The following is a 12,537-nucleotide window of genomic DNA, read 5'->3' as shown; positions in this document are numbered from 1 at the left end:
AGCAACAGCAATGTGTATGCTGGGTATATAGCAGGTCTTAAAGACCTAAGCACTTCAAGGTTTCTTTGGAATCAAGACAGCTCTGGGTCAGAACATTAAATAAAATTAGATCATTTGAGATCATAATATCTAAAGCAAAATTAATGCTAAGGTAAGAAATAAGACTGCTGTTACAACTATTTTCAAAAGTATCATTGTATTTTGGTTAATCCATTTTACTAATTAGATTTATGAGCACATTTTTGCAGCAGATATTTTGCAGATATCTGTAGGTAAGTTCTTGGAAAGAAAAAGTTACCTACAGAAGGAATTTGAACTTCACCTTTCTTTCCTGGACTCAAATATTTTTATTGTGTGATCACCAGCAGCCAAGAAAATAAAATAATACTGTCAATAAGTGTCCATGTTTATATTCCCCTTTTCTGTGCAGGAACAAAGTCAGTAATAGATTTTGGTATATAAAACTTGGAGGTACAGTTTATGACTATCTCTATAGAGTATGTTCAGGTCCAGAAATACAATACACAATACACTTCTGAAATGCTTTGTTCATCTTGCTATGATATTTACTTTTACAGTCATTCTCATTTTTATGTCAAGTTTTATGTGTTGTTTTTTTTTTTAATATAAAACACATTTGAAATAATTAAGAATATATTTATATTTTTATCATTGAAGTCTTCTATGTTGTATTGATTCACGAAGAAGAAAAACTCATTAAATTATCATAATATGAAAACTAGATTTTTTACAATTATTATAATATTTTAGTCAGTTTTGCACTCATATAGTGTTCTACTGAATGCCACCTGAGAGATGGAACTCATGACTGTTTACACAGAAACTCTGGAAACTTCAGCTTACATGATGAAATCTTTTTGTCTTTAAACTGATAGAAGAATCATATATCTCTACAACAGTTGTATGCAGATTTATTTATTTTCTGTATATACCAACATACGCTTCCTTCCTGAGTCATTTCACTGTAGGTATTCCATGCATTAGACAGATTCTGGGGGAACACGGGCAAGATTGTCATGGATATTTAGGCACTTAATGATGCAGTACAGCCACTGCTAGGATTTTGAAAGTATGAAAGTCATATTCCTACATGTAGACGCTTATAGAGAATTGCTCCAGACTAGACTACAGTATTTTTACCATTTTTTGTGTGAAGCTTCAAGTATCTAAAATCTCCTGCAAATCTGTGATTCAGTGACCCTCTGGTAATTTTAGAGTGCCTAAGGTTTTCTTTTTGTTCTTGGAGATTATCTATTTTCAGTCTGAAGCCCAAAGTCAAAGTCATTTTGCGGATATACTGGACGGTATATTGTATGCAGATTTAGGAGTAAATGATGGAACCATTAGCGAAAAAATTAAAAAGAAACAAATACTGTGTAAAATATTATTAGAATTATACTTTTAAATGGTACATTGTCTAAAAATTACACTGGACATTACAATTACAAGAGTATGCTTTTTGTTTTCATATTTAAAAGCTCTGCAATTTGACTCAGGGTGGCCAGATAACTTCATAACATTATAATATAATTTAAAAATAATTGAAAATAAAATAAATAATAAATAAAATAATAAAATAGGTCAACCAGTGAGATTATGAAATTATATGTTGGTTTACAATTTACTATGGGTATGTAATGGTGTCATTAGTTATTGAGCATTATTTGTAATATAGACACATCTAGTGTAAAAGGAAGACTACAGAAGTGTCAATAAGAGTGGTCATCAGTGGGAATGGATTTATTTAATTACCTCTTTCAGTTCTAAAAATTCTGGCTTTCTGCCTCAGTATTCATTTTATTTCTCAAACTACAGTCTAAAATGTATATATGTTAAGTAATTTTTCATACGGATTATAATGTGCTTTATTATTATTTTATTTTAATGGAACCATATCATAGGAGTTCTGCTGTAGGAATTAAACATGCAGTGGTCATTTCTAAAATGCAGACTAATCGAAAAAAGGCATAACTGAACACAGAGAATTACAGAGGTGAATCTAGAGAGACTGCTTGCTTTTTGGAGTAAAATTGGTTTATTTGTTTGTTTGTTTTTGTTTTGTTTTTAAAACAACATGGTTTAAATTCCCTTTATGTAATTGTGATTAAAACACAACATTTAAGAGAATATATTCTTTCTTTCTGTGGATGAATCATAGGAAGTCCCTTGATAATTGAAAAGATTGGTAGCATTTTATCTATATTCAATCCTCCTACAGCCTTTCTTCCTCTTCTTCTCCTTGTCCCCCACTCCCCTTTTTAAAATAAAATATAAAAAAATTCAATGCAATTTTTGGTAAAAGGACAGTAAGAGAATGTCTCAGCTGTGATCAGTATACCAATATAAAGTATGATCGTAACAATAATCTACAATCTACAGTGAGAATTGAATAAAAGAAAGCATTAGAGAAAACATTTTCACAAAAACATGCGTATTATTCATGACATCTTTCTTAAAGTAAATATTAGCCTATTACTGTTCCATTTTGAACACCATCTTTTGTGGTCAGTTGTAATGAAAAAGGTTTTTGTTTCTCATCTTCATTTTTCTCATGGATTTATGGATTTCTCATTTGGATGGCAGTTATTATTGAGACACAAACTGTACTTCATCATATAATACTGGAATCTGCAGCACAATTGACATGATTTATAAGAGTTTTAGTGACAAATTCCAAGACCACTCCAGTGCCAGAAGTCTTCCCTTAGGTCCTGGCTTTATTTTTTTTTTTTTCAGAATTAATTTTGCCTTATGGAAGTGGTAAACATGAGAATGAAGCCTTTTTTTTTTTTTTAATGCCTAGTACCTTCAAGGGGCTACACTGCTCACAAATGACTTCTCATTCAGTGAATGGGAATTCATATGTATTTCTTCATGTGCCAATAATTCTACAGCTTTCACCTACATTGTTTCATTCTGAACAAGTGAAAATTTTGCTATAGGGACAAAATTTAACTGTGTTCATCTGCCAGGAAACATACTTCTGACATAGGCAGCTATCAAGGCAATTACCTTCTTCCCAGATTAGTTGATTTTTTGACCTTCAGTGCTGGTCTCTATTACTGACTATGTTTTGTCATTTTCCAATAAGGACAAATTTTTATTTTCTTTTGAAAAAGGTACAGACATCTTCAAGTTCTTAAAAGTTGAAAGGATATGGAAAGACTTTTAAAAAGTTATAGTTCTTTGAAATGTTAATAAATGATATGTCAACAAGGCTGCAACCAATGACAGTCCTTTGTTTTGACAGTAGAACTTAAGCAATCCATTTAATTTATTGATCAATTTAGATGTAAGAACCCATCATAGCTAAAATTAGCCTTTCAGTCAAGCTGAGTTATGAAGTACAATTTCTTACATAACTTAAGAGGGAATAAGAGGGAAATTAATAATAAGAAGAAGAATAAGAAGAAAATATTATCAGTCATCTGAAAGGTGCTACAGATACCAGTAAATTTGTTTCTAAAATCCACACTGAACTCTGAAATTTGCAGTAGTTTCCATTTCATGTCAATCTGTAATGAAAAAAAAAATCTGCTAGATTCATTTCCTCTCTAAATGATACAGACAATAGGTAACGGCACTTCAGTTTTAACCATGTTTTCAGTTAGGAGATTAAACAGCTGCCCACAAACGAAAAAAAAAAAAAAAAAAAATCACCCCTCTGGATTATCTAAAGGCCTGTATTGTATATTGACAGAAATTTTTATGGTACTCTCTCTGATTCCCCAAAAAATCAAGAAAAACTATGAGACCACATGGTCCAATACACCTTGGCACTTACAATATAGTTAGTTTGTAGTTTAAAAAAACATGAGTCCCAGAACCATCATGTACAGATGAGTCAAAAAATTATTATGTCACGTCTTTTAAGGGAAAAAAAAAAAAAAAGACATATTCAAAAGATGACTTTTAAGTAGACAACACTTATCTGTGATTCAGTTCCAAAGTCTGCTCCACCAGAACAAGACATCTTAAGCTATCATAAGCAATTTTAATTATACACGAATATGTAGATAAATAGGAAGACAGGCAGATAGCATTGTATTTTTTGTTTACTTTCTTCCTTCCTTGTTTTTGTTTTAAATATATACAATATTCAGTACTGATATATTTCACAGAAGTTATTTATTCAGCTCACACTAGTGTCAGCCCCCAGCCTTCCTCATACACTCAAAGCAACGCCTAAATTTTACAAGTCCACTAAAAGAAACTTGAGTCCAAACTGAACTTTGTCTTAAGTTTCTTTATGCCTTTCTGTGCTGAAATAGCAGAAGAGAAGTCATGCTAATTATTTCTTTCACAGGTGTTCTCTAAAAGACATCTAAATAATTTAAGCATGAATTTATCTTGTGTCAAAACGTGACTTTAGCACTGTGAATGATTCAAGTCTTTAAAATAAAGCTCATATTTCTCCCACAGACAGAAAGAAAACAATATTTTTAAAGCATTGTGACATTTCAGTGAGGATGGTATTACAGAAATTCAAAATCGTATATGTATACTTCTACAGTTGATACGAAACACCACTGGCATTTCTTTGGTACTAGCAGACTATTCAACATGAAGACAATTCAGAATTGTTACAAGAATTGTAATAAATTATAGAAAAATCAACTTCCCCCATATGTTCCCTTAATTACTTAATTATTTTTTCAAAATCTGTGAACAACAACAAAAAAGCTATTTGCATACTTGAAAATGTGATTACAACAAGTGTTATCAACATGAAAGACTGGTGGCATGGAATTTTTTAACACTGAAGAACATCCAAGCTAGCAAAATGTCTGAACTAATCAGAACTGTCTACAGCATTCAAACTCTGATTAAAATATTACACAAAATGACACACAATTATGATGGGATCATCTGAAATAATACATAAGAGAATTGTATTTATATAAGCATATATTTTCTCTGAAGTTGTATTTAAAGCAGCCTGGTTAAACGTTGCTCAGCACAACCCCAATCAGATTACAAAAAATGACAATCAAGAGAGGATATCACGTAGAGTATCTGCACGTGAACAAGATGTTCTCTAATTTCTGATCATCAGCCTATAGCCTATATTCCATTTAATGTCACTTTTCTTAAGGATATTGGAGTAAGAGGCAATGTTGTTCACTTGGTGGAATAACAGAAGTTGGAGGCAATTGCGTATGCAGAATGAGCTCACGCTTGACTCTTTTTCTTTTAATATTTACAGAATTTTTAAGCTTTCACAAAAATATTTCCCTGCCTTATAATCACCTGCATTTTGAGAGCAAGGAAGTGTGAATGAGTATGTAATCTTTTAATTAAATGTATCTTTTACTTAAATAAAGATAAAGTAGGGGTAGGGACTAGAATCATAAGCTTTGCTCTCTGTCTGCTTTCTTTTTTTTTTTTCAGGGACCATCTAAAATAATCACCTGGATTTATTTAATATTTAAAATCAGAAAAAAAAAAAAAAAAAAGTCTTTTTTAAGAAAAAAAAAAAAAAGAAAGAAAAACAAAAAAAAAAGAAAGAAAAAAGATTTTTTTTTTAAAGAAAAAAACATTAGTCTCTACTATGCTCTGGCAGAATTTCATTTAAAGCAAGATAAGCAACACATTTGATAGGTTAGTTAGCACTCTGCAAATAACAAGTAGAGAGACCTTTAGCAACTCTGAAGGTTGTAAAAGGATTTCCTCTGATCCAGAAACGATGCTGTTATATGACAGAAAGTAAAAGCTGGAGGTATTTTTCAAAGGCATCTCTGGAAGAATGAGGTGACTGCAGGTCTATTTTGCACTTCTAGTTACATAACAGGTTTACATAGTGGCCTTGAGCAGGTGAGATTGGATGAAGCTCTGCTTTGTTTGAGGCATTTTCCTTGCTTGAATTGCTTCTGCAGAAGCTAGGAAGAAACTGTGGGATATCTCCTTTTGAAAGGGCACATACAAGGGAAGAAGAAATTATCTTTTGAAGGAGAATCCTCCTTTGAGCACAGTCAGAGAAACCCTTGTATGGATCTGTGCAGACAGACCCTAGCTGTTTCTGGTGTGCTCCAAGGTTATCTGGATCTGTATCAACCTCCAAAACAACAGTGGTGGACTATAATTGCATAAAACCGGATTAAGATATAAATCCCTCTTATGTCAATATGTCAGTAATCTACTGCATTGCTACTTAATGTATTCGGTTTACATGGCATGCTTTTGGTAGCAAGGGGGCTGCAGGAGTGAGCTCTGTGGGCAGAGCCCAGCAGCTTCCCAATGTCAGATCAGAGCCAGCTCCAAAAGGGACATGCCACTGGCGAGCCGAGGCAATGAGCAACACTGGTTGGGACTCTGGGAGATTCAAGGAAGGGAAAAAAAATAAAAAATAAATAAAAAAAAAAAAAAAAAGATTTTTTTTTCTCTCTCCCAGAAGTTGGGAGAGAGAGAGGTGTGAGAAACAGCCTTGCAGACACCAAGATCAGTGAAGAAGGAGGGGGAGGAGGTTCTCCAGGCACTGGAGAAAAGTTTTCCCATTCCCCTGTGCTGCTCAGGGTGGGGTGGGGTGTAGGGGAGGGTGGAATGGGGGAAGATGGGGGTAGGGGGGAAGGTGGTTTTAGTTTCTCACTGTTCTAGTCTGCTAGTGATGGCCAATAAATTATATTAATCTCCCTATGGTTTTGCCTGTGATGATAATTGTTGAGTAATCTCCCTATCTTTATATCTTTATCTCACCCCCTGAGCCCTTTCCATCCCATTTTCTCACCCTTTTTCTTTGAGGAGGGGGAGCAGTTGTGCTCAAAGTTAAGCAGTTCTGGTGGAGATCAGCTGTATAGTAGGGTAAAACCACCACACTTAAATGCCTAGGTCAGCAAAAACTACTGGCATTGTGGGGGAGAGAAAAACCTTGTGCAGAACATAAGATGTTGGGGTCCAGGTGTATTTAAAGTAAGGCAAATATGGAGGTATATCTGAAACCACCAAAGGCGAATCTCTTAATCACTTATATTTTTTAACAGCTCTCCTCTCCTCTCCTCTCCTCTCCTCTCCTCTCCTCTCCTCTCCTCTCCTCTCCTCTCCTCTCCTCTCCTCTCCTCTCCTCTCCTCTCCTCTCCTCTCCTCTCCTCTCCTCTCCTCTCCTCTCCTCTCCTCTCCTCTCCTCTCCTCTGCTCTCCTCTCCTCTCTTCTCCTTTCTCTAGCCTTCTGCCTTAAAATATTGTCAAATACTTCTTCATCGTGGTTGTAGCTCTATATGAAGCATCAGGAAAAGCAATGGAATAGTTTATATCTCACAGAAAATCAAATTTTCTATTTATGAACCACATATTTATTTAACTAGTGCATTTGGTCTTGTTAAACACTTATTTCCTATTTACTTTTGTGTTTCTGATTCAGAAATTTGTTAGATTTTATGTATTCCCCCACAGTACACTGGCTCATGTTACCAGTTCTCAGTTGTGAGTTTTGCTAACATAGTTGTGGTTGGTAAAAACATTCTGAGTCTCTTGATTGTTATTAATTTACAATGGTTTATTTAAAATAATAACAAAAATAATATAAATGTGTTCTGTAAAAGATTATATGAAAAATGTATTTCTCAGTTTAAGATGAGATAATCAAAGATGTAGTTCATGAAGAGTTTTATACAGATTCTTAATTTTAACTATAAAACAATAAATTAAAACAAAATATGAGAGCACAACTTAACAAGGAATCCGATACCTCATCTCAATAGTGATTATCACAATATATCTAAACTAAATTAATTACTATATAACAAAGAAGTTACGTTATTTTATTTATGTGTTAGATCAGTAGCTTTAAGAATTCTTGTTCACTATGGTGCAGCACAGTGAGTATTATGCACAGTTACTTCCCACTTTAAGTAAAATACAGTTAAGGGAATTCTGAATAAAAAAAAAAAATACATCCTTTTATGATGGCAGACATCCACGCCCACTTACAAGTCAAGATTAAAACATTTAATGTCCTTCAAGAAGCCATGCTGACAGTTATCAAGAACACTGTAGAAGCCTTCTGTTGCTTACAGAGAGATCTAAGAGGAAAGAAGAATTATGTGGTGAAGAAAAGGCTTGTGTTTTCTTCTTCATTTTTAATATGTTTAAGTTACCATGATGGGATCCACTTGCATTTGATATTTTATGAGACTATGTTACATATTACATATATATTACATGTGTATTTTATATATTTTTTACTCGGTATTACTTCCACATGTAATCTTGTACATTCCAAGGTTTCTATCTTTATGAAAAAAAGAAGAAAAAAAAAGTGACTGATACTGTTTTGAAGAAAATGAAAAATTGACTTCAAAATATGAAGATTACAGAAACAATCAACATAAAATGTAAGTTTTTCTAATTTACATAAAATAAAATTATAATTTCTATTTTAATATTTTGTGTTAGACAAAAAATAAAACAGAAAGAGAGAAAAAAAACAAACAAACAAACAAAAACATTAATGTATACATAAATTGCCTTTAAATGTCAAGAAAAGTAGCATCAACCATCTCTAGATAAAGTTACCCTACAAGGAAAAATTTTAATTGAATTAATCTGTTTTCCTTTGCCATGTGAAAAGTTCTTTTGGAGACTGAAGATATTTACTCAACATTAGACATAAGTTACATGAAAGATCTGGTTTCACCACTGCCAACAGAAAAAATTACACGGCACTTACATCACTTACATCATCACGTGGCTCTTACAGGGCAACCAGGTGATCAGGCCCAGTCAGCATGGGTTTATAGAAGGCAGGTCCTGCTTGATGAACCTGATCTCCTTCTATGACAAAGTGACGCGCTGGGTGGATGAGGAAAAAGTTGCGGATGTGGTCTACCTTGACTTCAGCAAGGCTTTTGACACTGTTTCCCACAGCATTCTCCTCAAGAAACTGGCTGCTCTTGGCTTGGACTGGCATACGCTTCGTTGGGTTAAAACCTGGCTGGATAGCCAGGCCCAAAGAGTTGTGGTGAATGGAGTCAAATCCAGTTGGAGGCCAGTCAATAGTGGTGTTCCCCAGGGCTCGATACTGGGGCTGGTCCTCTTTTATATCTTTATCGGTGATTTGGACGAGGGCATTGAGTGCTCCCTCAGTAAGTTCGCAGATGACACCAAGTTAGGTGCGTGTGTCGATCTGCTCGAGGGTAGGAAGGCTCTGCAGGAGGATCTGGATAGGCTGCACCGATGGGCTGAGGTCAACTGTATGAATTTCAGCAAGGCCAAGTGCCGGGTCCTGCACCTAGGGCGCAACAACCCCAAGCAGAGCTACAGGCCGGGAAATGAGTGGTTGGAAAGCTGCCTGGCAGAGAAGGACCTGGGAGTATTGGTGGATAGTCGGCTGAATATGAGCCAGCAGTGCGCTCAGGTGACCAAGAAGGCCAACGGCATCCTGGATAATAATATAAGAAGCAGTGTGGCCAGCAGGGCTAGGGAAGTGATTGTCTCCCTGTACTCGGCTCTGGTGAGGTCGCACCTCGAGTACCGTGTTCGGTTTTGGGCCCCCCGGTACAAGAAGGACATTGAGGTACTTGAGCGAGTCCAGAGAAGGGCAACGAAGCTGGTGAGGGGTCTGGAGAACAAGTCTTACGAGAAGAGCAGCTGAGGGAGCTGGGATTGTTCAGCCTGGCTCAGGGGCGACCTTTTACTCTTTGTAAGTACATTAAAGGAGGCTGTAGTGAGGTGGGGGTTGGTCTATTCTCCCATGTGCCTGGTGACAGGACAAGAGGGAATGAGCTAAAGTTGTGCCAGGGGTGTTTTAGGTTGGATATTAGGAAGAACTTCTTTACTGAGAGGGTTGTTAAGCATTGGAATGGGCTACCCAGGGAAGTGGTGGAGTCACCATCCCTGGAGGTCTTTAAAAGATGTTTAGATGTTTAACTTAGTGATATAGTTTAGTGGAGGACTTGTTAGTGTTAGGTCAGAGGTTGGACTCGATGATCTTGAGGTCTCTTCCAATCTAGACAATTCTGTGATTCTGTGGATTAATTTAAATGTTTAGAATTGCGCTAACCCCTATTTGTCATTTTGAAGCCTTTGTTCTTCAGCCTTCCTTAAAGCCTTAGTATTGCCAAAGTCCAATGCTTTCTGACTAGATTCTTTTAGATATTCCTTTTGTGGTGTATGTAATGTTTAATATCTAAATCTACTAATTACAAGTTAAATATAAAAAGTGTGTACCATATTAGAGAAGTGAAGGTGCAGAAATACTAGATTAGTGAAAACTAAAAAATAAGATGTAAAGAAAAGTATGGTTTTCATAGACTGAGAAATGATCTGTGACTGCTATATAGAACCAAAATGCAATAAATGAGGGAAAATGCATCATATTCATTTTTATATATATATTAATATATATATATATATTATATATATATATATTTCCTTCACTATATATATATAGTGAAGGAAATCTACTGAACTTCCAATAACCTTTTTCCATTTTTTTTTCTATTTAAAATATGGAAAAATATATTATGTCATTAGTTTGACATATGAGAGAATCAAAGTTATGCATTTCTCCTTTTCATCTGAAGCAGTAATTGAAATGACTAAGGTATACAAAAAATCAATATTAGCATGTAAATTCCAAGGTCAATTTTATCTCCCAAAATATTCTAGTGGATATTTCTTATTGCCTTAAGCGATGTAGAATAAAAGGAACAAGGTTGTTATGAAGCATCTTCTACATAGGTGTCTCACCAAACATGTTTGTGAAGTACTGATGTCATTGCAGTAGATTGCCATAGATCATCAGCACTAACATTTCTGGAAAGGTTTCAGGTGAGAGTGCGTGCACCAAAATGAATAGCAGAACTACAAGTGATAATGTAAGTTTATTTATTCTTCACTGAAAAGAGAGATGTTTTGTTTGCATATTTTACTGGCTGTTAATACAACTTAAACACAACACAACTTAAAAGGGCAGAAAATGATACATAAATAATCTGAAGGAATACAGAAATCATTCTCAATATGCTCTTATTTCTTTCTCTCTTTGTATTATTAATGAATAAACCAAGATGTCAGACATACCAGCTAAACTAGTGCAAAATTGCAAAGAATGTGAAAATGAAACAGATTCTACCACTGAATTAGCACACTAGAGGAGAGAATTATTGTTAGATAGGCATGCTCTCTAGAATATCGTTGACATTAGATATTCCTTTTTCAGCATATCTAAGTCCACAGCTGCCAGAATATCAATCAATTTGTCTGGGTGGAATAAAAACAGTTGCAATGGGAGCCTGGAGCTCTGATCAAGAGTTCTGTATAGCCTTGGCTGACTTCAGAGAACAGAACTTTACACAAAGGGACCACTGCACATTCCTGTTCTCTCCATAATCTTTCTTCCTTCCTCCCTCCCTCCCTCCCTCCCTCCCTCCCTCCCTCCCTTCCTTCCTTCCTTCCTTCCTTCCTTCCTTCCTTCCTTCCTTCCTACCTTCCTTCCTTCCTTTCTTTCTTTCTCTCTCTCTCTCTTTCTCTCTTTCCTTTCTCTCTTCCTTTCTCTCTTTCTTCTTTCTTTCATGTTATTTATTATTTATTATATTTATTATTATTATATATTATGTATATATATAAATCCTAACACAATCAAGATGTTCCACTTGACTATGAGCATTACAGTAAGGAGGCATTTTTCTAATTTCTTATCCCATGAGAGTGCAGTAAAATCAAAGTGAAATTGTACAATTCATTAATGATTTAAATGTTTTATTTGTTTCTAAAAAACTGATATCTGTTTGAACAACTATCACATCATTTTTCTACTACATTTATTTCTCTAAATCAGAGCATAATTAAAGTAATATTTAATAATGGGAGAACAGTACTATTAATATATTTCTCTAAGTCTAAGCCATAGGAACTTGCATACATGCATTAGAATGATTCCATTCTAAAGCTCTGGAGTCCAAAATTATGCCAAGAAAAGCGTTTTAAAATCAAATGATTTTTTAAACACTCAATATATGAAAATTGAAAACGTGTTTTTTTTTTTTTTTTTTGGGGGGGGGAGGGGGGGCACAATGAAGCTATATATAGACAATAGTAAATTAGACTTACACCAAGCATATCTAAGTAGCAAAGATCAAAATTACTTATCTATTGCATTTCCAATTTTCAAGATTTCAGTGCTATGACACTACCAAAAGGTAGACTGTCATTTTAAAAACAGGAGGTAGTGGATTCTGGAAATCCCCTGCCCTCTCAGCTAATTCTGCGTCATTGTTTTCCCCAGCTACAGGAGAACCCTGTTACCTCATTCACTGAAGATAAATGTTTCAGATGCTTAAACACAGGAACAGAAACTGAACTAAACAAGATCATAAGGAGAATTAAAATAATATTCAAGATAAACTATAAAAAACCCACTATTCTGTCATGGAGAAACTTGCACTAATTATGATGTTTCTCTTCATGCTGACGTATTTTGTCATATAGCAGAATACAGTATTGCACTATTCTGTTATCTTCTGCTATCTTCTGTTTTCCAAATTAAGACAATTTGTTTGACGTGGTGGTTTTATATGTATGA

General features: G+C 34.8%; 1 protein-coding gene across 4 annotated transcripts in view; it reads right to left on the bottom strand.

Annotated features, from left to right (window-relative positions):
- The window catches only part of IL1RAPL1 (interleukin 1 receptor accessory protein like 1), a 757,591-nt gene that overhangs the window by 584,136 nt on the left and 160,918 nt on the right, over positions 1–12,537 (bottom strand). The window lies entirely within an intron of this gene.

This window comes from Anas platyrhynchos, chromosome 1, assembly GCF_047663525.1.
Source record: "Anas platyrhynchos isolate ZD024472 breed Pekin duck chromosome 1, IASCAAS_PekinDuck_T2T, whole genome shotgun sequence".
Lineage (NCBI taxonomy): Eukaryota > Metazoa > Chordata > Aves > Anseriformes > Anatidae > Anas > Anas platyrhynchos.
This window is presented reverse-complemented; position numbering and strand designations above follow the sequence as displayed.